General features: G+C 59.5%; 5 long non-coding RNA genes across 8 annotated transcripts; all 5 read right to left on the minus strand.

The window, feature by feature from the left end:
• Positions 1–5,019: 5,019 nt before the first annotated feature.
• On the minus strand, positions 5,020–23,571 carry LOC136371188 (uncharacterized). Of its 2 annotated transcripts, none has more exons than XR_010745296.1 (5): positions 22,671–23,571; positions 6,369–6,423; positions 6,054–6,122; positions 5,698–5,766; positions 5,020–5,251 (listed from the first exon to the last, which is right to left on the minus strand). It is a non-coding gene; the product is annotated as an uncharacterized lncRNA (long non-coding RNA). The 2 variants fall into 2 exon arrangements; XR_010745295.1 differs by lacking the exon at positions 22,671–23,571 and adding an exon at positions 6,598–6,634.
• LOC136371187 (uncharacterized) lies at positions 9,160–10,908 on the minus strand. The gene is made up of 5 exons (XR_010745294.1): positions 10,827–10,908; positions 10,507–10,561; positions 10,205–10,264; positions 9,847–9,909; positions 9,160–9,400 (listed from the first exon to the last, which is right to left on the minus strand). It is a non-coding gene; the product is annotated as an uncharacterized lncRNA (long non-coding RNA).
• Positions 12,149–13,643, minus strand: LOC136371258 (uncharacterized). 2 transcript variants are annotated; one of them, XR_010745316.1, is made up of 5 exons: positions 13,541–13,643; positions 13,213–13,267; positions 12,917–12,964; positions 12,600–12,638; positions 12,149–12,364 (listed from the first exon to the last, which is right to left on the minus strand). It is a non-coding gene; the product is annotated as an uncharacterized lncRNA (long non-coding RNA). The 2 variants fall into 2 exon arrangements; XR_010745315.1 differs by having other exon boundaries at positions 12,149–12,367.
• LOC136371259 (uncharacterized) lies at positions 14,947–16,662 on the minus strand. The gene is made up of 5 exons (XR_010745317.1): positions 16,585–16,662; positions 16,264–16,320; positions 15,971–16,030; positions 15,655–15,687; positions 14,947–15,190 (listed from the first exon to the last, which is right to left on the minus strand). It is a non-coding gene; the product is annotated as an uncharacterized lncRNA (long non-coding RNA).
• Positions 17,530–20,171, minus strand: LOC136371226 (uncharacterized). 2 transcript variants are annotated; one of them, XR_010745303.1, is made up of 5 exons: positions 19,833–20,171; positions 19,515–19,569; positions 19,214–19,273; positions 18,216–18,281; positions 17,530–17,769 (listed from the first exon to the last, which is right to left on the minus strand). It is a non-coding gene; the product is annotated as an uncharacterized lncRNA (long non-coding RNA). The 2 variants fall into 2 exon arrangements; XR_010745302.1 differs by having other exon boundaries at positions 19,770–20,170.
• Positions 23,572–24,058: the final 487 nt, after the last annotated feature.

Consider the following 24,058-nt stretch of genomic DNA (forward strand, 5'->3'; position numbering starts at 1 on the left):
TCGTGCACGCAAGCAAAGCGAACCCAGGAATTCATTTCCTGCTTCCCATGAGCAGGGAGGGGTTCGGCACCTCCAGGAGAGCAGCACCCCGTAGGAAGAGAAACGCCATCATTGCAAATGCCCCTTCCTTTGTCCGCTCATTCTGTGTCGCAAGGTCTCAGATATCCCATTGGTCAGTTGGGGTCATCTGTCGCTGCCGGGTCTCCTCCCAACCTCTCCCACACTCCCAAATCCCTCCCCAGCGTGCCCGTGGGAGGGGCAGGAAAGGCCTCGGCTCTGGGCCAGCTCAGCAATAACAAAACATCTCTGTATCATCAACCCCGAGCTCAGCACAAACCCAAAGCACAGCCCCAGAGCAGCCCCGGGAGGAAAATCACCTCTAGCCCAGCCCCAACACAACAACCAAGAGTTGTGAGGAGTTCCGAGGAGGTGAAATCAGCCCAGAGACCCCCAGCTAAACCGGCCTAAGCATTGGGTCCCCACCATCCCCCCTAGGAAGGGGGAGCACCCCACGGAGGAGCAGATCCCCCAGATGTCACCTCCCTGCTGCCATCAGGTGTCCCCACACCCAGGGCAGTGCGGGCAGCGGGGCCACTGAGGGCACCCCTGGACCTGGGCTCTGCTCCCGGGGACACCCCAGGCCGGGACATGCTGCTGGCACTGCCCTGGGATGCCAAAGTTCAGAGTGCTGAGGTGACGCTGTTGTACACCACAACGACCCAAGGCTCGGACTTCAGAAGGCTGAAAATGACTCCTTTATTTTTGGGATGTGTCTCCCTTTTACACTATTCTACGCAGACCAATTGGATTGGTGAAACAAAACCTCTTCACTCCCATTGGTCAGAGCAGGGGGACATCAAGAAGAAATCCTCCTAGAGAAAGAATGCAAACAAAGTTACAGTTACAAAAACCCTTCTCTTATTTACAGAAAATTCCCTGGGAAAAGAATTTCAGAAAACCAAAACATCTCAGGCACGAAACCAGGGCTGCACTGGGGAAATACTGTGCTGCCTTGTTTACCAACACTGTTGGGTAATGCATACATTTGAGGAATGTAATAGAGAGAATACAGGAACTGAAACTCAACTGAGTCTGGGGTGAGCCCTGAGGTCACACATGGGGCACGGCACGGGACACTCAGCATTGTCAACCCAGACTGTCACGTGTCACCGGCACAAGGTGAATCAAACATAGTTTATAACAAAGTCCTCCAGTGCCTGGATGGGAGCCAGTGGCCATGGTAGAGCCAGAGGTTGTACAGAGACAGTGGGGAGCACCTCCTGCCCACCCCAGTCCCGCCATTGGCCTCTGCCCAGTGCAGCCCAGGTGCAGACACTGCCCATATGGCCCCGGTGCCAACAGCCACTCCGGAGCTCCTTGTGTTTGGAGCCGTGGGCAACCTGTGTGTACCTCGGAGCCAAAGCCTGTCAGCAGCTGGAGGAAGCTCATGCTGTTTTTTGGGGGGTTTGACGGCCCTGTGTGGGCGATGGGATGCTCCGGGATGCAGCTGAGGCTCAGTGGTTTGGGCTGTGGGAGCACCAGGGAGCTGTACCTGTGAGGAGATGGGGGCACAGCCAAGGGCCACGTCCTGTGAGCCCACAGGGGCCAGCAGGGATGGATGGCAAAGCTGGGTGCCTGTGCTTGGAGCCTCTTCCACAGGGGGAATCCCCCTCAGCCCTGGCTCTTGGCTTGGCACAGATCCTCCTTGCTGCTGCTGCTGCACTGGGTCATGATGCACCAACATGTTCCCTTGTCCACCTTCACCCTCCAGAACCCCCAAATTCCACACCCCCACATCTGTCCGTGTGCCAGAGCAGTGGCTGAAGGTTGGTGCAGCTGGGCCAGTGTAAGGGGGCACCCACCACCCACAGCCCCGTGCCCCTGCTCACCTCCTGTGCAGTGACAGCACCGGGAGCCCTGGCACAGGCACCACAGCTCCTTGTCCGGGTGCCAAGTACAGCCCCGCCTCACTGGCCCTGCTCACTGCACCCACGGGCAGCAGAGTCACTGCTCAGTGCCACACCCAACACCCCAGCATTGCTGTGAGCCACCCCTGGGGCTGCCACCACAGCCATGCTCCCCCAGAATGTCCCTCCAGCACTCCAGGAGCTCCTGCTTGGCTTGGCATCAGTGATCCAAGCACACAGAGCAAGCATCACCCCACACACCCACACGAGTAATCCACTTTTATTAAGCTTTCAAAGCATTTATGGCTCAAGGCAATCCAGATCTGGATTGCTGGGACAGCTGGGGGTCAGCAGGGGTTTCCCAGTTCCAGGAGTGCGAAGACATGAATCAGGCTGCTTGGAAGGAAGCAAATCCGCTTCTGATCACTGGCGGTGGTAATCAGATTTTTGTCTTCCTATAATGAAACAGGAGTGTCATTTCCCAGAAGCATCGAGGCTCCCTGCTGATGGACAGGCACAGGACAGGGACAGCCAGCAATGTCTCTCCAGCAAGGGTCTCCTCACTCTGTGCCAGACAGTTGGCCTGCAGTGAGCTCTGCTCCCTCAGCACGTCCAACCCCTTTCTGCTCTCCCTTTCTGCCTCTGGTCACTGCTGCCACTGGACACAGGAGTTGTTGCCCCAGAGCAGACACCAGCCTGCACAGCCCCTGATGGCCTCAGCCCTGAGCCCTGTCCCAGCAGGTCCTGGCTCTTCCCACTGCATTGGGATTGATCCCTATGCCACAGTCTGGGCACATTCAGAGCAGTGAGGGGTTCAAGGGCTGCTTTGGCTGGAGAGGAAGCCCAGGCTCCAGCCCCGTGTTCCCACCCAGCACAGCCCAGCTCCCTGCCCTCCCCACTCACCAACAAGGAGACGTGCACCACGGACATTCACAGCCAAGTCCACGGGCCGATTTCTTGCCACTCCTGCAGAGAGCACAGAGCAGTGTCAGGGTGCTCTCTGTGACCCACATCTCCCCCTGCCACCAGCACCAGCACTGGTCTCCCCAAAAGCACCCAGGGAGCAGAGCAGGGAGCGAGGGCTGGGGCTGCAGGGACGGGGACACCCCAGGGGCAGCAGGAGAGGAACAGTGTGCAGGGCTGCAACAGCGAGGGGGGCAGGCAGAATTGCAGGCAGGGGCCAGTGCTGCCTCTTCCCTCTGAACAGCACCACAAGTGAAGTTGAGCGCTGCTCATCCCATACCCAGTGCTCACCTATAAGTGCAGCTCCAGTGACAAGGCCCAAAATGAACACCATGGGAAGAAGAAAGTCTAAGAAGGAAAATTACAGAAGGGCGGGTGTGTGGGCAGTAAAGCCCCTCCCTGCCGGATCCGAGTACCCTGTGCTGGGCAGGGCAGGGTCCCAATGGCAGCAGCAGCTCTCCCACTCCTACTATCATTCAGCCCCGAAGATGCCCGGGAGGTGAGGAGATAAGGGACAAACCCCAGGGTCCTCGTGCTTCCTTCATGCAGTCCCACATCCGGTCCCTTTGCCCCACTCATCAGAAACCGTCCAACTTACCCATTGTCTGCTGGGCGGGATTGAGAGCTATGATGTGTGTGCTCTAAGCCCTGTCCATTGAGAAGCAAGAACAAGATTTTTTCTGTAGGCAAGAGATGCATCCTGTGGGGCTCCACTGCTTTGCACGATTGCCCCCAGCCTCCCCACTAACTCATCCAGGAGACCCCAACCACCCCATAACGAAGAGACCCCTCAGCCCCAGCCCAGGCTCCTGCCCGGCCCAGGGCTACCTGGCAGCTCAGCCTGTGTGTAAATGAAGGGGGTGCAGACTCAGACCCATCGAGGGACTGAGACATTTATCGAGACAAAGGAGTGGGTTTTATACCCTTCTTCAAGACCCAGTATTTCCTTATATGTTTTTATCACTAAGTGAGGTATCACACATTGCCACATCAGCAAGATGTTTTCCTAATGTCTTTCTAAAAGTAATCGCACGCTCAGGCGTGTGGAAGATTGCAGCCGGTTCCTCTTCCTAAAGAAACCACCACATTACAGGTTTTCCCAAGGTCTGGGGAGATAAGCTGCTCTGTGCTCCCATGGCATTCTGCAGGTGCATCCCACAGCCCGTAACTCAATTTTATCTTCTCTCTCTCTCTACACCAGTGCACCAAGGTGAGCAGCCCCCTGTTATTGTGCCCCCCTCAGAGAAAGGGTGCTGTCCCCAAACACCCACCACCGGAGCACAGCACCCCGTATCACCAACCTGCCCTGAGGGTACTGTGCTCTGAGGGTCAAAGGGCTGCAGGAATCATTCCAACAGGGAATGTCAGGACAGGTCATTTAGGAGAAATTGTTCAATCCCTGAGTTTCACTTTCATTCTCACCCACTCTTTGATGTTGCTGACTCTGCTGGACAGGGCCGGGGGTCCCCATTTCCAGGACATTGGACCCTGGGGTTGTCCTTGCTGGGAGCCTGTGGCTTTCCACTGTGAGGAACTGTGAGGAACGCTTTTAAAAATAGATGATCTGGAATAAGATTAAATCAACCGAGACAACAGTGTACCTGAATACCATTTATTGATAAAGAAAATCCAAAACAATTAAATTCCCGTACCAAAATGTGCTGGAAAAGACAGAGAAAGAGAAAAGAAAATGGAAAAGGATTGGGAGGGGAGACAGAGAGCAGAAGGCAGAGATAAAGAGCGGGGGTCAGCAGCAGCAGCAGAGCGGGGAGCGCCGTCCGTGCCCGCAGGACGCGGGCTGTGCTCGCTGCCGGCCCCGGGGCGGCGGACACGCGCTGGGGGAGTGGGCGCTGGGGCAGGAGCTGTGGGAGCCGGGACAGGCTCACGGGGCCATGGGGCAGCACGGGGGGCTGGATCGGGGGCGGGCAGCGCTGGATGCAGGCGGCTCGGGCAGGAACAAAGGGCGGAAGCGGCAGGGAGGTGGTCAGAGAGGGACACCGGGGGACGGGAGAGACTCCTGCGTGGGTGAGCAGGAGCCCGAGAGGGCAGAAGAGGCAAAAGTCAAGATGAAGTCAGGGCGAAAAGGATCAAAACTGGGCTAGGGCCAGGCACATACCAAACATCATCACACATACACGCTGGGACTGTTCATTTATTGTTTTACATTATTTTATGAGTAAAATGAATCCAAATAATTCAAAGCAGAAGCTGTGTGAGGGATTTTCCATTCAAGCAGCTGGCATTTTAAGACGAATCAGGTTGCTCGGAAGGAAGTAATCTTGTGATATTTTTTCCATTGCATTGAACACAGGAAGTTTTTTCTGTGATATCATGCAATTGGCTGCTGCTTGGATTGAGGAGTCAGTCCTTGTTTTTCTGCCCTGCAAAGACAAGGGTGTGATGTTCTAAGAACATCGAGGCTCCCTGCTGATGGACAGGCACAGGACAGGGACAGCCAGAAATGTCTCTCCAGCAAGGGTCTCCTCACTCTGTGCCAGACAGTTGGCCTGCAGTGAGCTCTGCTCCCTCAGCACATCCAACCCCTTTCTGCTCTCCCTTTCTGCCTCTGGTCACTGCTGCCACTGGACACAGGAGTTGTTGCCCCAGAGCAGACACCAGCCTGCACAGCCCCTGATGGCCTCAGCCCTGAGCCCTGTCCCAGCAGGTCCTGGCTCTTCCCACCACACTGGGATTGATCCCTATCGCACACTCTGGGCACATTCAGAGCCGTGAGGGGTTCAAGGGCTGCTTTGGCTGGAGAGGAAGCCCAGGCTCCAGCCCCGTGTTCCCACCCAGCACAGCCCAGCTCCCTGCCCTCCTCGCTCACCAACAGAAGCACAGAACTCAAAATATTCGCACTTCAGACCGATGAACATCCCCATACCGTGTTTCAGTGCTGCAGAGAGGACAGAGCAGTGTCAGGGTGCTCTCTGTGACCCACATCTCCCCCTGCCACCAGCACCAGCACCGGCCTCCCCAAAAGCACCCAGGGAGCAGAGCAGGGAGCGAGGGCTGGGGCTGCAGGGACGGGGACACCCCAGGGGCGGCAGGAGAGGAACAGTGTGCAGGGCTGCAGCAGCGAGGGGGGCAGGCAGAATTGCAGGCAGGGGCCAGTGCTGCCTTTCCCTCTCAGCAGGACTACAAGTGAACTCAAATGCTGCTCATCCCGTGCCAGAGTCTCACCTACAAGTGTGCATCCAGCAATGGCTACAACAATTACAGTTGCGATTGCGCAAGCAGTGATGGCCTCAACTGCAAATAAGAAGGAAAATGGCAAATAGGCAGGAGTGAGGAACCTAAGCTCCTCCCAGCTGGAGCCCACACCCTGTGCCGGACAGAGCTCCGGTGGCAGCAGCAGCTCTCCCAGCCCCAGCCTCCTTCAGCCCTGCAGATGCCAGGGAGGAGAGAGGAGAAGGGACAAACCCCAGGGTCCCCGTGCTCTCCCCACAGTCCCACTGCGAGTCCTGTGCCCCTCGACCCAATAGCCACCAAACTTACCCATTGTTGGCTGGGTGGGAGCGAGACCTGTGATGAGTCTGCTCTAAGCACGGTCCTTTAGAAAAGAAGAACAAGATTTTTATACCCCAGGCGGCGGGTGGAGTCAGCAGGGCTTTGCCACCTTCACGATCACACCTAGCCACCCCTCTCCCACCCAGGAGACCCTGGCCACCCCAAAAATAAGCGACCCGTCAGCCCCAGCCCAGGCTCCTGCCTTGCCCAGGGCTACCTGGCAGCTCAGCCTGTGTGTAAATGAAGGAGGTGCAGACTCAGACCCACAGGAAGACTGAAACATTAAGAGAAAGGAGCTGCTTTTATACCCTTCTTCAAGACCCGGTGTTTCCTTATATGTTTTTATCACTAAGTGACCTATCAGGCATTGCCACTCCAGCAACACCCCTTCCTACTGTCTTTCTAAAAGATGATCACATGCTGTGGTATGTGGAGGGCTCCGTCAGGGGAGATAAGCTGCTCTGTGCTCCCATGGCATTCTGCAGGTGCATCCCTCTGCCCGTAACTCAATTTTATCTTCTCTGTGTCTCTACACCAGTGCACCAAGGTGAGCAGCCCCCTGTTATTGTGCCCCCCTCAGAGAAAGGGTGCTGTCCCCAAACACCCACCACCGGAGCACAGCACCCCGTATCACCAACCTGCCCTGAGGGTACTGTGCTCTGAGGGTCAAAGGGCTGCAGGAATCATTCCAACAGGGAATGTCAGGATAGGTCATTTAGGAGAAATTGTTCAATCCCTGAGTTTCACTTTCATTCTCACCCACTCTGTGATGTTGCTGACTCTGCTGGACAGGGCCGGGGGTCCCCATTTCCAGGACATTGGACCCTGGGGTTGTCCTTGCTGGGAGCCTGTGGCTTTCCACTGTGAGGAACTGTGAGGAACGCTTTTAAAAATAGATGATCTGGAATAAGATTAAATCAACCGAGACAACAGTGTACCTGAATACCATTTATTGATAAAGAAAATCCAAAACAATTAAAAAATTCCCCTACCAAAATGTGCTGGAAAAGACAGAGTAAGAGAAAAAAAAAAATGGAAAAGGATTGGGAAGGGAGACAGAGAGCAGAAGGCAGAGATAAAGAGCGGGGGTCAGCAGCAGCAGCAGAGCGGGGAGCGCCGTCCGTGCCCGCAGGACGCGGGCTGTGCTCGCTGCCGGCCCCGGGGCGGCGGACACGCGCTGTGGGAGTGGGCGCTGGGGCAGGAGCTGTGGGAGCCGGGACAGGCTCACGGGGCCATGGGGCAGCACGGGGGGCTGGATCGGGGGCGGGCAGCGCTGGATGCAGGCGGCTCGGGCAGGAACAAAGGGCGGAAGAGGCAGGGAGGTGGTCAGAGAGGGACACAGGGGGACGGGACAGACGCGGGGGCGAGCAGGAGCCCGAGAGTGAAGAAGAGGCAAAAGTCAAGGTGGAGTCAGGGCGAAAAGGATTAAAACTGGGCTAGGGCCAGGGCGAGGAAACACAGAAGTGCAGCAAACTGAAATCAAATCAAAACCCGAAACTCACAAGCCCCGAGACTGAAAAAGCCAGAGAGTCACCAAGCCCCAAAAGCAGGAAAAGCCGCCCAGGGAAAAAATCCCCAGCAGAACAGTAGGTCTGCAAAGTCCCCAGAACTTGAAGTTCAAGCCATGCTCCCCCCAGAATGTCCCTCCAGCACCCCAGCAGCTCCGACATGGCTCATCCCCAGGGATCCAGCCCTGAGGAGCCCAGACTCGGCTCCCAGGACACAAGACAAGTCCCCAGCCCTGCAGGAGCAGTGGGGCACAGTGAGTGTGGCAGGACCAGCAGCCCTGTGCCACCCCACATCAATGGCAGTGGGTGTCCTGAGGCCGAGGCTGCACAGATGCACCCACTCGAGCCCTGGGGCTGTGCCGGCCCTGCAGGGCAGTGCCGTGCTGCCCTGAGGATTTGCTGTAGCAGTGTCGGGGTGCCAGGGACTGCCAGGGCTGTCAGGGGTCAGTGGGAGGCAGCCCCTGGCTGTGCAGGGGGACAGGGAGCAAGGCTGCAAACGCTGCTGGCTGCAACTCATTGGGAAAGATGAGAGAGGGAAACCTTACAGATATGATTGCCTGGCAAGAGATACTAAAAATATAAAACCTGTGAGTGAAGTAGAAATGAAAGCTAGCTTTGTGATGCAGGCATGGCAAGGCTGGAATTCAGCGATTAGTTGGTGACTGGTTGGGTGATAGTAAACAAAGGTGCTCGAGGGAGTAGCCCCCAAGGTATCAGGGAAAAGGTAGATAAGAAAAGTAGTCTTTGAAGTTTAGAATACAGAATGATGGTGTATCATAGCAGCTCTCATAGGCTGTGTGTGAAGCCTGTAGATTTTGTATCTCGAACCGGTTGGTCAATGTAAAGTGGAATATTCAACACAAAATGAGATATAACGTATTGTAACAAGGACCTCCCTCTCTTACCTTATGATCTCACCTTACTCTCTTGCTCTTAACTCACTCACCTACTTTACCCCTGCCACCTCTCTTACCATGCTCTCATTTCTTACCTCTTACCTCTTACCTCTTACCTCTTACCTCTCTCTCTCTCTTTTTGGGGCTTCCCTGCAGCCGAGGCTGGCGGCTGAAGGCAAGGCCCTTCTTACCCATGACCCTTGCAATAAAACCACGTGCTCTATAAGTGTCTCAGGTTTGCAGAGTTCCCACTCCCTTGCCGTCAACAGATGTTGCTGTAGGAACACAGCAAATTGTTGGAGCACAGCAAATCCCCTGGTATGAGGCAGGTACCTGAGCAATGACACACCCCAAGCATCACCGCACACACACACACACCTGCAATGCTCTTTTATTGAGCTTTCAAAGTATTTATGGCTCAAGGCAATCCAAATCTGCTAAAGGCACAACAGCAGATCTGTGGGAGCTTCCCAGTTGCTGCAGTGGGAAGACAAGAATCAGGCTGCTTGGAAGGAAGCACATCTCTTTCTGATCACTGGTAGTGGTCACCAGGAGTTCTTCTGCTGGACAGCAAGGCACGAGCTGATGCTCCGAGGGTAGGCCTTTTTTTTCCCTCCTATAAAGACAGGAGTGTCATTTCCCAGAAGCATCGAGGCTCCCTGCTGATGGACAGGCACAGGGCAGGGACAGCCAGAAATGTCTCTCCAGCAAGGGTCTCCTCACTCTGTGCCAGACAGTTGGCCTGCAGTGAGCTCTGCTCCCTCAGCACATCCAACCCCTTTCTGCTCTCCCTTTCCACCTCTGGTCACTGCTGCCACTGGACACAGGAGTTGTTGCCCCAGAGCAGACACCTGCCTGCACAGCCCCCGATGCCCTCAGCCCTGAGCCCTGTCCCAGCAGGTCCTGGCTCTTCCCACCACACTGGGATTGATCCCTATGCCACAGTCTGGGCACATTCAGAGCAGTGAGAGGTTCAAGGGCTGCTTTGGCTGGAGAGGAAGCCCAGGCTCCAGCCCCGTGTTCCCACCCAGCACAGCCCAGCTCCCTGCCCTCCCCACTCACCAACATGGAGACGTGCACCCTTCCCATTCACAGTCAAATCTATGGGCTGATTCTTTGCTGTTGCTGCAGAGAGCACAGAGCAGGGTCAGGGTGCTCTCTGTGACCCACATCTCCCCCTGCCACCAGCACCAGCACCGGCCTCCCCAAAAGCACCCAGGGAGCAGAGCAGGGAGCGAGGGCTGGGGCTGCAGGGACGGGGACACCCCAGGGGCAGCAGGAGAGGAACAGTGTGCAGGGCTGCAGCAGCGAGGGGGGCAGGCAGAATTCCAGAATTGCAGGCAGGGGCCAGTGCTGCCTTTCCCTCTGAGCAGTTCCCAAAGCAAAGCCAAATGCTGCTCATCCTGTGCCAAATTCTCACCTACAATTAGAAGTCCCACGGCGACTCCCAGAAAAAATACAAAGGCTATTGGCTGTAAGGCTGAGAAGGAAAATAACAGAAGAGCAGGACTTTGGGCACTGAAGCTCCTCCCGGCTGGAGCCCAGACCCTGTGCCGGGCAGGGCTCCGGTGGCAGCAGCAGCTCTCCCAGCCCCAGCCTCCTTCAGCCCTGCAGACCCCCGGGAGGAGAAGAGAGAAGGGACAAACCCCAGGGTCCCCGTGCCACACTAATCTGCCCCACGTCACGTCCCGTGTCTCCCACCCCATGAGCCACCCAACTTACCCATGGTCGTCTGGCCGGGAGTGACAGCTGTAGTGACTCTTCTCTATACCTGGTCCTTCGGGAAGCAAGAACACGATCTTTTTTCCACACGTAGCATGTAGTAGCCCCCGGAGCTCTGCTGTCCTGCACAGTCACCCCCAGCCACCCCTCTCCCCTCCAGGAGATGCCGGTCCCGTCCCCTCTCTCAGAAGAGACCCCTCAGCCCCAGCCCCCGGCCCTGCTCCACCCGGAGTTCTGTGACTGTTCTGCCGGGGCAGCGAGGTGACCAGCCCCCCGTTATGTCCCCCTTCAGAGAACGGCTGCTGTCCCCAAACACCCACTGTGCGATTCCGACACCCCAGGCCACCGAATTCCTGTGTGTCTGTTGTGCTCTGAGAGGCCAAAGTCTGCCGCAAAGATCAAGATAGGTAAGATATGCCTAGTCAGGTGATTTTCAAAAAGTTTGGAAATCGCTCGTTCCGTTTCTGTTTCTGTTTTCCTCTTCATGTCGCTGTCTCTGTCAGAGCAGGGCTGGGGCTCTCCTGTCCCCGGGTCGCACCCTGGGCTGTCCCCGCACGGAGCCCTTTCGGCCCGGCCGGGAGCTGTGCGAGCTGATGGGGAAGGAGGCTCCGGGCCGGCGGCTCCTCAGGCCTGTGCCAGGGCTCCTGAGCCTTCACGGGGCTTTTCCCCAGCGGTGAAACCCCGCGGCTCTGGCGAGGGCCCCGGGCAGTGTGAGAGCAGAGCTGCAGCCGCTCCACCGGCCTCGTGTCCACGGGGCACACCCAAAACCCAGCCCAAGCCCCGCTCTGCACCGTTCATTCTCCTGCTCCCTGCACCCACACAACTCCTTCCCCTGCACCCCTTCACCCCCCAGGACCCCAAATTCCATATCCCCACATCTGTCCGTGTGCCAGAGCAGTGGCTGAAGGTTGGTGCAGCTGGGCCAGTGTAAGGGGGCACCCACCACCCACAGCCCCGTGCCCCTGCTCACCTCCTGTGCAGTGACAGCACCGGGAGCCCTGGCACAGGCACCACAGCTCCCTGTATGGAGCCCCCGGGTGACAAGTACAGCCCCACATCTCTGCCCTTGCTCACTGCACCCAAAGGCAGCAGAGTTCCTGCTCAGTGCCACACCCAACACCCCAGCATTGCTGTGAGCCACCCCTGGGGCTGCCACCACAGCCATGCTCCCCCAGAATGTCCCTCCAGCACCCCAGCAGCTCCCACATGGCTCATCCCCAGGGATCCAGCCCTGAGGAGCCCAGACACGGCTCCCAGGACACAAGACAAGTCCCCAGCCCTGCAGGAGCAGTGGGGCACAGTGAGTGTGGCAGGACCAGCAGCCCTGTGCCACCCCACATCAATGGCAGTGGGTGTCCTGAGGCCGAGGCTGCGCAGATGCACCCACTCAAGCCCTGGGGCTCTGCCGGCCCTGCAGGGCAGTGCCGTGCTGCCCTGAGGATTTGCTGTAGCAGTGTCGGGGTGCCAGGGACTGCCAGGGCTGTCAGGGGTCAGTGGGAGGCAGCCCCTGGCTGTGCAGGGGGACAGGGAGCAAGGCTGCAAACGCTGCCTGCGGCAATCCCTTCCTGGAGCACAGCAAATCCCCAGGTGTGGGGCAGGTACCTGAGCCATGACATACACCAAGAGTGACTGCACACACATAAACATCTACAACGTGCTTTTATTAAGCTTTCAAAGCATTTGTGGTTCAAGGCAGTCCAAATCCATTACAGGGACTGCTGGGGGTTAGCGGGGGCATTTCCAGGTGCTGCCGTGTGAAGACATGAATCAGGCTGCTTGGAAGGAAGCAAATCTGTTTCTGATCACTGGCGGTGGTAATCAGGTTTTCCCTGGCCAGCCCGGCTTTGGTTTTGGTTTTCTGCTATAAAGACAGGAGTGTCATGTCCCAAAAGCCCTGAGCCCTGTCCCAGCATGTCCTGGCTCTTCCCACCACATTGGGATTGATCCCTATCGCACACTCTGGGCACATTCAGAGCCGTGAGGGGTTCAAGGGCTGCTTTGGCTGGAGAGGAAGCCCAGGGACCAGCCCCGTGTTCCCACCCAGCACAGCCCAGCTCCCTGCCCTCTCCACTAATTAACATGGAAATACACACCTCTGGCGTTCATGGTGCGTAACACTGCTGCTGCTGCTGCTGCAGAGAGGACAGAGCAGTGTCAGGGTGCTCTCTGTGACCCACATCTCCCCCTGCCACCAGCACCAGCACCGGCCTCCCCAAAAGCACCCAGGGAGCAGAGCAGGGAGCGAGGGCTGGGGCTGCAGGGACGGGGACACCCCAGGGGCGGCAGGAGAGGAACAGTGTGCAGGGCTGCAGCAGCGAGGGGGGCAGGCAGAATTCCAGGCACTGCCCCTTCTCTTTTAGCAGCACCACAAGTGAAGCCGAGCGCTGCTCATCCCGTCCCAAACTCTTACCTGTAACTGCAACCCCAACGACGACTCCTGCAAGGAGTACAAGGGGAACTGGAAGAAAACGTAAGAAGGAAAATAACAGAAGAGCAGGACTTTGGGCACTGAGGCTCCTCCCGGCTGGAGCCCAGACCCTGTGCCGGGCAGGGCTCCGGTGGCAGCAGCAGCTCTCCCAGCCCCAGCCTCCTTCAGCCCTGCAGTCGCCCAGGAGAAGAAGAGAGAAGGGACAAACCCCAGGATTGCCCCACCGCCCGCAGTCCCACCGCAGGTCCTGCCCCCGACCCCACGAGCCCCCAACTTACCCATGGTCTGCGGGGCGGGAGCGAGAGCTGCGGTGAGTCTGTTCTAAACCTGGTCCTTTGGGAAGCAAGAACAAGATTTTTATCGTGGGCGGCAGGTGGTGCTCCCGGGGCTCTGCAGCCCTGCACGATCGCCCCCAGCCACCCCTCTCCCATTCCACAAGCTGCCTCCTCCCCTCTCACAGAAGAGACCCCTCAGCTCCAGCCCCTGCCCAGCCCAGGGCTCGGGGGCTGCTCTAGCGATGCAGCGAGGTGAGACCGATGCAGCGAGGTGAGCAGCCCCCGTTGTTGTCCCCGCTTCAGAGAAAGGCTGCTGTCCCCAAACACCCACCGAGGGACCGCGGCACTGCAAGCCACCAGCCTCGGATCTTTCTATTCTGCACTGTAGAGCCGAGGGCTGCCGCTAATAAGCAGCTAGGGTGTGTCCGTCTGGTCAGCTGATTTTCGAGAAGTTCGAGAACATGTTTTTAGTTTCTCTTTTTCCTCTCGACGTCACGGCCTTTGTTAGAGCAGGGCTGGGGCTCTCCTGTCCCCGGGGTCGCACCCTGGGCTGTCCCCGCACGGAGCCCTTTCGGCCCGGCCGGGAGCTGTGCGAGCTGATGGGGAAGGAGGCTCCGGGCCGGCGGCTCCTCAGGCCTGTGCCAGGGCTCCTGAGCCTTCACGGGGCTTTTCCCCAGCGGTGAAACGCCGCGGCTCTGGCGAGGGCCCCGGGCAGTGTGAGAGCAGAGCTGCAGCCGCTCCACCGGCCTCGTGTCCACGGGGCACACCCAAAACCCAGCCCAAGCTCCACTCTGCACCGCCCTTTCTCCTGCTCCCTGCACCCACACAACTCCTTCCCCTGCACCCCTTCACCCCCCAGGACCCCAAATTCCATATCCCCACATCTGTCCGTGTGCCAGAGCAGTGGCTGAAGGTTGGTGCAGCTGGGCCAGTGTAAGGGGGCACCCACCACCCACAGCCCCGTGCCCCTGCTCACCTCCTGTGCAGTGACAGCACCGGGAGCCCTGGCACAGGCACCACAGCTCCCTGTATGGAGCCCCTGGGTGACAAGTACAGCCCCACATCTCTGCCCCTGCTCACTGCACCCAAAGGCAGCAGAGTTGCTGCTCAGTGCCACACCCAACACCCCAGCATTGCTGTGAGCCACCCCTGGGGCTGCACATCACCAGCCCAGCTCACTGCACCCACAGGCAGTAGTTGCTGCTCAGTGGACCCTCAAGACACCAACTATTGCTGTGGGGCACAGCATGACACAGCCATGCTCCCCCCAGAATGTCCCTCCAGCACCCCAGCAGCTCCCACATGGCTCATCCCCAGGGATCCAGCCCTGAGGAGCTCAGACACGGCTCCCAGGACACAAGACAAGTCCCCAGCCCTGCAGGAGCAGTGGGGCACAGTGAGTGTGGCAGGACCAGCAGCCCTGTGCCACCCCACATCAATGGCAGTGGGTGTCCTGAGGCCGAGGCTGCACAGATGCACCCACTCAAGCCCTGGGGCTGTGCCGGCCCTGCAGGGCAGTGCCGTGCTGTCCTGAGGATTTGCTGTAGCAGAGTCGGGGTGCCAGGGACTGCCAGGGCTGTCAGGGGTCAGTGGGAGGCAGCCCCTGGCTGTGCAGGGGGACAGGGAGCAAGGCTGCAAACGCTGCCTGCGGCAATCCCTTCCTGGAGCACAACAAATCCCCAGGTGAGGGGCAGGTACCTGAGCCATGACACACCCCAAGCATCACCACACAACATACACATGTGTAATGTGCTTTTATTAAGCTTTCAAAGCATTTGTGGTTCAAGGCAATCCAAATCTGTTACAGGGACAGCTCGAGGTCAGTGGGGGCATTTCCAGATCCAGGAGTGTGAAGACATGAATGAGACTGCTTGGAAGGAAACAAACCAAGTTCTGTTTTGTGTCGGTGGTAATCAAGAGACCTTCTTCTGGCCAGCATGGCTTTGGCTGCTGCTTGAAGGGTGCTCCCTTTCTTTTTCCCCTATAAAGACAGGAGTGTCATTTCCCAGAAGCATCGAGGCTCCCTGCTGATGGACAGGCACAGGACAGGGACAGCCAGCAATGTGTCTCCAGCAAGGGTCTCCTCACTCTGTCCCAGACATTTGGCCTGCAGTGAGCTCTGCTCCCTCAGCACATCCAACCCCTTTCTGCTCTCCCTTTCTGCCTCTGGTCACTGCTGCCACTGGACACAGGAGTTGTTGCCCCAGAGCAGACACCTGCCTGCACAGCCCCCGATGCCCTCAGCCCTGAGCCCTGTCCCAGCAGGTCCTGGCTCTTCCCACTGCATTGGGATTGATCCCTATGCCACAGTCTGGGCACATTCAGAGCCGTGAGGGGTTCAAGGGCTGCTTTGGCTGGAGAGGAAGCCCAGGCTCCAGCCCCGTGTTCCCACCCAGCACAGCCCAGCTCCCTGCCCTCCCCACTCACCAACATGGAAATACAGACCTTCGGCATTCCTGGTGTGATACACTCCTATCGCTGCAGAGAGGACAGGGCAGTGTCAGGGTGCTCTCTGTGACCCACATCTCCCCCTGCCACCAGCACCGGCCTCCCCAAAAGCACCCAGGGAGCAGAGCAGGGAGCGAGGGCTGGGGCTGCAGGGACGGGGACACCCCAGGGGCGGCAGGAGAGGAACAGTGTGCAGGGCTGCAGCAGCGAGGGGGGCAGGCAGAATTCCAGGCAGGGGCCAGTGCTGCCCTTTCCCTTCTCAGCAGCACCACAAGCGGAGCCGAGCTCTGCTCATCCTGTGCCAAACTCTTACTTCCAAGTAGGAGTCCCAAGGCGACTCCCAGAACGATTACAACAGCAACTGGAGGTAAGGCTGAGAAGGAAAACAACTGATGAGCAGGACTGTGGCCACTGAAGCTCCTCCTGGCTGCAGCCCAGTGCCCTGTGCCGGGCAGAGGCGGGGTCGGGGGCAGCAGCAGCTCTCCCAGCCCCAGCCTCCTTCAGGCCTGCAGCCATTCGGGGGGAGAGGGGAGAAGGCAAAACTGGCACCCCACCCAGTCCCAGGTCAGGTCCCGGCCCCCCGCCCGCTGGAGCCACCGGACTTACTCATCGTCGTCTGGAAATTGCAAGCGAGAGCTGCTATGAGTCTGATCTAAGCCGGTCCTTCGGGAAGAAAGAACAAGCTGTTTTTTCCCTGGGCGGCAGGAGGAGCCCGAGGGGCTCTGCAGCCCTGAACGATGGCCCCCAGCCACCCCTCTCCCACCCAGCAGGATTCCCCCCAGCCCCTCCGGTCACAAGAGACCCTCCAGCCCCAGCCCGGCTCCTGCCCAGCCCAAAGCTCGGTGGCTGCTCTGCCGGTGCAGCGAGGTGAGCAGACCCCGTTATTGTCCCCTCTTCAGAGAACGGCTGCTGTCCCCAAACACCCACCGAGGGACCGCGGCACTGCAAGCCATTAACCTCGGATCTTTCTATTGCGCTCTGGAGAGCCGAGGGGTGCAGCTAAGAGCCAAGTAGGATGTGTCCGTCTGGTCAGCTGATTTTCGAGAAGTTCGAGAACATGTTTTAAGTTTCTCTTTTCCTCTCAACGTCACGGGCTTTGTTAGAGCAGGGCTGGGGCTCTCCTGTCCCCGGGGTCGCACCCTGGGCTGTCCCCGCACGGAGCCCTTTCGGCCCGGCCGGGAGCTGTGCGAGCTGATGGGGAAGGAGGCTCCGGGCCGGCGGCTCCTCAGGCCTGTGCCAGGGCTCCTGAGCCTTCACGGGGCTTTTCCCCAGCGGTGAAACCCCGCGGCTCTGGCGAGGGCCCCGGGCAGTGTGAGAGCAGAGCTGCAGCCGCTCCACCGGCCTCGTGTCCACGGGGCACACCCAAAACCCAGCCAAAGACATTCTGCTCCCCCCAGAATGTCCCTCCAGCACCCCAGCAGCTCCCACATGGCTCATCCCCAGGGATCCAGCCCTGAGGAGCCCAGACTCGGCTCCCAGGACACAAGACAAGTCCCCAGCCCTGCAGGAGCAGTGGGGCACAGTGAGTGTGGCAGGACCAGCAGCCCTGTGCCACCCCACATCAATGGCAGTGGGTGTCCTGAGGCCGAGGCTGCACAGATGCACCCACTCAAGCCCTGGGGCTCTGCCGGCCCTGCAGGGCAGTGCCGTGCTGCCCTGAGGATTTGCTGTAGCAGAGTCGGGGTGCCAGGGACTGCCAGGGCTGTCAGGGGTCAGTGGGAGGCAGCCCCTGGCTGTGCAGGGGGACAGGGAGCAAGGCTGCAAACGCTGCCTGCGGCAATCCCTTCCTGGAGCACAACAAATCCCCAGGTGAGGGGCAGGTACCTGAGCCATGACACACCCCAAGCATCACCACACACACACACACACACACACCTGCAATGCACTTTTATTAAGCTTTCAAAGCATTCATGGCTCTAGGCAATCCAGATCTGTTACAGGGACTGCTGGGGGGCAGACGGGGCTTCCCAGTTGCTGCAGTGTGAAGACAAGTATCAGGCTGCTTGGAAGGAAACAAATCTGCTTCTGATCACTGGCGGTGGTAATCAGGAGTTTTTCTCTGGACAGCAAGGCATGGGCTGCTGATTGCAGGGCGCTCCCTTCGCATTTCCCCTATAAAGACAGGAGTGTCATTTCCCAGAAGCATCGAGGCTCCCTGCTGATGGACAGGCACAGGGCAGGGACAGCCAGAAATGTCTCTCCAGCAAGGGTCTCCTCACTCTGTGCCAGACATTTGGCCTGCAGTGAGCTCTGCTCCCTCAGCACATCCAACCCCTTTCTGCTCTCCCTTTCTGCCTCTGGTCACTGCTGCCACTGGACACAGGAGTTGTTGCCCCAGAGCAGACACCTGCCTGCACAGCCCCTGATGGCCTCAGCCCTGAGCCCTGTCCCAGCAGGTCCTGGCTCTTCCCACCACACTGGGATTGATCCCTATGCCACAGTCTGGGCACATTCAGAGCCATGAGGGGTTCAAGGGCTGCTTTGGCTGGAGAGGAAGCCCAGGCTCCAGCCCCGTGTTCCCACCCAGCACAGCCCAGCTCCCTGCCCTCCCCACTCACCAATATGGACATGTCCAACCTCAATATTCACAGCCACATTGGTGGTCCGTCTTTTTGCTGCTCCTGCTGCAGAGAGGACAGAGCAGTGTCAGGGTGCTCTCTGTGACCCACATCTCCCCCTGCCACCAGCACCAGCACCGGCCTCCCCAAAAGCACCCAGGGAGCAGAGCAGGGAGCGAGGGCTGGGGCTGCAGGGACGGGGACACCCCACGGGCGGCAGGAGAGGAACAGTGTGCAGGGCTGCAGCAGCGAGGGGGGCAGGCAGAATTCCAGGCAGGGGCCAGTTGTTGTGGAAGGTGAATCAGGGAAACCTTATAAATATGATTGCTTAGGAAAAGATTCTTAAAATATGAAACCTATAATCGAAATAGAAATGAAAGCTGGCTTTGAGGTGTAAGATACTGAGTCTTAGTTACTATATAACCTGAAAACAATGGCCTAGCTAGCTGAAGGAAAATCCTGTTTATTGAAAAATACCTTTCTGGTGGCTAAGGGATCCAAAGGTCAATGTAGCAAAACAGAAGTCTAAAGAGTAGTTTTTAGAGTTTAAAATATAACACAGTATAGTAATGTAGTAGTTCTTATAGGCTGTATGTAGATTCTATAGGATTTTGTGTCTTGTGTTGGTTGGTCACTGTTAATTAGAATATTCATCACAAAAGGAGATATCATGGTATTGTAACAAGGACCTCGCTGTCTCTTACCCTTCCTCTTCCCCCTACTCTTGCTCTCTCTCGCTCCCTTCTCTCTCAGCTCTCACCCTGCTGTTCTCTCTCCCTCTCTCTTTGGGGCTTCCTTTCAGCCCAGGCTGGTGGCTGAAGGCAAGGCCCTTTTACCCACGACCCTTGCAATATAACCACGAGTTCTACAATATTCAAGTCAGCAGAATTCCTTGTCCCAGCCATCTGCGGATTCGCCTACAGCCAGTGCTGCCCCTTCCCTCTGAGCAGCTTCCCCAAGTGAAGCCGAGTGCTGCTTATCTCATGCCAGACTCTCACCTATAAGTGCAAGTCCCAGGGCGACTCCCAGAACGATCACAAAAGCAACCGGAGGGAAGGCTAAGAAAGAAAATAACAGACGGGCAGGAGTGTGGGCACTGAAGCTCCTCCCGGCTGGAGCCCAGACCCTGTGCCGGGCAGGGCTCCGGTGGCAGCAGCAGCTCTCCCAGCCCCAGCCTCCTTCAGCCCTGCAGACGCCCTGGGGAGAGGAGAGGGGAGAAGGGACAAACCCCAGGATTGCCCCACCGCCCGCAGTCCCACTGCAGGTCCTGCCCCCGACCCCTCAAGCCACCCAACTTACCCATGGTCTGCTGGGGGGCAGCGAAAGCTGCAATGACTTTTCTCTAAACCTGGTCCTTTGGGAAGCAAGAAGAAGATTTTTATCGTGGGCTGCAGGAGGGGTCCAAGGGGCTCTGCTGCCCTGCACGATCGTCCCCAGCCACCCCTTTCCCATTCCACAGGCTGCCCCTCCCCAGCCCCGGCTCCTGCCCCACCCAGGGCTCGGTGGCTGCTCCATGGGGACAGCGAGGTGAGCAGCCCCCCATCATGTCCTCACCTCAGAGAAAGGTTGTTGTCCCCAGACACCCACCGCGGGACCGCGGCACCACCCACCACCAACCTCTTGTGTGTCTGTTGTGCTCTGAAGGGCCGATATCTGCCACAAAGGTCCTCCCAGAGAGGACTGGGGACGGTCAGATGATTTCCGAGAAGTTCTGAAACTGCTTGCTTTGTTTCACTTTTCCGTTAACTCTTGACGTCGCTGTCTCTGTCAGAGCAGGGCTGGGGCTCTCCTGTCCCCGGGTCGCACCCTGGGCTGTCCCCGCACGGAGCCCTTTCGGCCCGGCCGGGAGCTGTGCGAGCTGATGGGGAAGGAGGCTCCGGGCCGGCGGCTCCTCAGGCCTGTGCCAGGGCTCCTGAGCCTTCACGGGGCTTTTCCCCAGCGGTGAAACCCCGCGGCTCTGGCGAGGGCCCCGGGCAGTGTGAGAGCAGAGCTGCAGCCGCTCCACCGGCCTCGTGTCCACGGGGCACACCCAAAACCCAGCCCAAGCCCCGCTCTGCACCGTTCATTCTCCTGCTCCTCGCAGCCGCTCCTCACCCGCAGCCCGCTCAGGGCAGCATCGCAGCGGCGAGGGGCAGCGGGTGCCGTGGCTCATGCACCTCTGCAGCTGGTTGAAGGGGACCAAATCCAGTTGCAAGTTGATCTGGTTCCTTTTTACCAGCCCCAGGGATGCATCGTCTCTCCGGAGGCTCCGTCAGGACGGCGCTGGTGATGGGGGCTCCCGGCGTGGGGGTCCCAGCCCAAAAATACATACTTCTTAACATTCCATAAGGCCGGCCGGCTCCATATGGGCATATGAAGAAGTATGTAGGGTTGGGAGGGAGAGGTGGGTGCTGCGGGGCTGGGGGTGCAGGGCACGGGGCTGTCCCTCTCCCGGCCGTGTCCTCCAGCTCCGGTGAGGTCCTGGAAGGAGCCAGTGTTCCTGGTGAAACCCGAGAGTGGGCAGAGGCTGTGGGGAGCCCCTCCTGCCCACCCCCAGTCCTGTTATTGGCCTCTGCCCGGTGCAGCCCAGGTGCAGGCATTGTCCATATGGCCCCTGTGCCCACAGCCACTCTGGAGTTCCCTGTGTTTGGAGCCGTGGGCAACCTGTGTGTGCCTCGGAGCCAAAGCCTGTCAGCAGCTGGAGGGTGCTCAGGCCGGTGTTTTGGGGGTTTGACGGCCCTGTGTGGGTGATGGGATGCTCTGGGATGCAGCTGAGGCTCAGTGGTTTGGGCTGTGGGAGCACCAGGGAGCTGTACCTGTGAGGAGATGGGGCACAGCCAAGGGCCACGTCCTGTGAGCCCACAGGGGCCAGCAGCGATGGATGGCAAAGCTGGGTGCCTGTGCTTGGAGCCTCTTCCACAGGGGGAATCCCCCTCAGCCCTGGCTCTTGGCTTGGCACAGACCCTCCTTGCTGCTGCTGCTGCACTGGGTCAGGATGAACCAATTAATTCCCCTGCCTCTCTCCACTCCCCAGGACCCCCAAACTTCGCACTCCCAAATCTTTCCATGTTCCAGTGTAGTGGATCAGTGTAGGAGGGTACTCACCTCCCACAGCCCCGTGCCCCCACCCACCTCATTTCAAAGGCCAGGAGAAGGACACGGACACCAGCTCTGGGCAGGGAAGGCTGGAGGTGCTTTACCCATGGGAGGAGGGATTCAGCTGAGAGCTCAGAGGCTCGAGACCCTAAGGGGACTGTGGGGGGCTTCTCATCCCCAGCACAGCTTGGCCATGGCAGTGACAGAGGGGACACACCTTGACTTCAGTGACCTTCCCAGCCCTAAATCTGCAGCTGGAACAGGACAAAGGCAGGTACAGGGAGTGTTCCTGGGTTCCCAGGGCTGCCCCATCTCAGGACAGGGAAGCCAGGGGTGTGTGGGGGCCTGGCTGTGGGCAGGAGGGGCTGGCTGGACACGGTGTGGCCGTGACTCAGCACCGGGAGCTGTGGCCACATGTGCTGCAGCTCCCTGCACGGAGCCCCTGGGTGCCAAGCACAGCCTTACATCACCAGCCCAGCTCACTGCACCCACAGGCAGCAGTTGCTGCTCAGTGGACCCTCAAGACACCAACTATTGCTGTGGGGCACAGCATGACACAGCCATGCCCCCCCAGAATGTCCCTCCAGCACCCCAGCAGCTCCCACATGGCTCATCCCCAGGGATCCAGCCCTGAGGAGCCCAGACTCGGCTCCCAGGACACAAGACAAGTCCCCAGCCCTGCAGGAGCAGTGGGGCACAGTGAGTGTGGCAGGACCAGCAGCCCTGTGCCACCCCACATCAATGGCAGTGGGTGTCCTGAGGCCGAGGCTGCACAGATGCACCCACTCGAGCCCTGGGGCTGTGCCGGCCCTGCAGGGCAGTGCCGTGCTGCCCTGAGGATTTGCTGTAGCAGTGTCGGGGTGCCAGGGACTGCCAGGGCTGTCAGGGGTCAGTGGGAGCCAAAGGCTTGTGGCTGCACCCACCCTGTAACTGCAAAGCCGGGCCGCGACATCTGGGCTCTCACATCGCAGCCGAGTTCATCTCCAGTCACCTCGGCTGACCTTGGGTATCCTCCCAGGACCGGGTATTAGAGCTATCCCAGCCCCCGTCCTCTGACACTGCTCCCACAGCCCTCAGCCGGGCTCTCCCAGTGACCTTGGAAGGCTGCACCCAGCTCCACGGGACACTCACTGCATCCGGCCACCTCGTGTCCCCCAGCTCCAGCCCAGGCCACCCCCGCGTGTTCCCACCACCCCTCCTTGCCCCTGCCCTGTTCCATAGACCGGCTCTACCCCAGTGCCCTCTCTGCCCAGACATTCCCAGTTACCACCACCAACCCCTCTGCAGCCCTGGGCGTTCCCCCACCACCGAAGGCATTCCTGAGCCCTCCCCAGCCCCAGCCCTGCCTTTGGCAGCTGTAGACCTTGAGCCGAAACCCACCAAGGAGCTGTGGGCTGGGGCAGCCCCTCTTCCACCAATTCTCCATGCCCGCAGACCGGCTGCGTGTCCCCGGCCAGGACAGCGCTCCGTGTTCTCCAGCTGCCCCGAGGGCAGCTCCCCGCCCGGCCAGGGTGGTTTGCGGGCACCAGACGGCTTTGCAGGGGGAGGCGGAGGAGCCGGGGGACTGCCGGGGCCGGCCGTAGTGACACCCAGGCACCCGCAGGCACCCAACAGCCCCAGCTTGGCTATAAAAGGAAGAGTTTTTTTTTTTCCCCAGCTCTGCCAGCGCCGCGTCCGTGGCCGAGCTCTGCAGCCGCTGCCCCGCAGGGGCCTTTCCAAGTTTTCCCACTCAGCGCTGCCCCCCCAGCCGGCTTCCCCCGGTTCATCCATCCCCGGCAAACCCACTGCAGCAGCTGCTGAGTGACTTCTAAAATACCAAGAGGCCCGGCAAGGAGGAGGGAGGTGGGTGCAAGGGGAGCGCCGGCACAGGGTGCCTGGGGGAGCAGCTCGGCTCCCGTCCTGCCTTCCCTTCGCCCGCGGCACTGCCCGTGTCGGGGCGGTGGGCGCATCACCCTGGTGCACCCTGCCGTGGTGGCCAGCGCTTCCCTCCGTGCGAATCCCAAATGCGATGCTGAGGTGCCCAGAAGTTGGGTTTCCCTTCCCACCCTATCCCAGAGGCGCGGGGTGTCCCCACTTTGCGTGGCGGAGGGCACCCCGGCTCCCTGGGGAGGGGGTGACCGGCTCCGCTGCAGGGGGACACCCGCAGGCAGAAGGGTCGGGTGCTGCCAGCAGAACCCGAGCACTCACCCCCCAGGACCCTGCCGGGGGGGCCCCACTGTCCCCCCAGCCACACAGAGACTTGCTGCTACCCCCCACCCCTCCACCTCCACCCGAGCTGGCCCCAAGCAGGGGGGGCTGCGGTGACCCTCTCCCCAGGGTGTCCCCTCCCCGCCCACGCCGAGCCGCTGCCGGCGCCCAGCAGCAGTAGCATCCCCGGCCCCGGCGGGCTGAGCACCGGCCGGGCTCGCTGAAGGTTAAACCTTGGCGGCGGGGAAAGCCCCGCTGCCCTCCGCAGACCCCGCACCTCCCGCCCGCAAGGCCACTCACGGTCCTGGAGGTGACAGCGGCCGCAGCAGGCTGGGCTGGCGGCAGCGAGCTGCGGTGACACCCGGCACCAGCACGCTGCTTCCCCGCTCGCCTTGACTTTGCCACAGGACTCCTCCGGCTCGTCCGCAGGAGCTTGCAGCATCCTCCAGTTCAGCGGGAGAAGTTCCTCGCCAGGGAGGGAGGGAGGAGGGAGGGATTTAAGGCAGACCCTGCCTGGGATGCAACATCTACGGCTGCAGCTGAAGACCCCCCGCTCGCTGGGCAGCCCGAAGCTCCCTCCT

This window comes from Sylvia atricapilla, chromosome 24 (genome assembly GCF_009819655.1).
Source record: "Sylvia atricapilla isolate bSylAtr1 chromosome 24, bSylAtr1.pri, whole genome shotgun sequence".
NCBI classification, from domain to species: Eukaryota; Metazoa; Chordata; class Aves; order Passeriformes; family Sylviidae; genus Sylvia; species Sylvia atricapilla.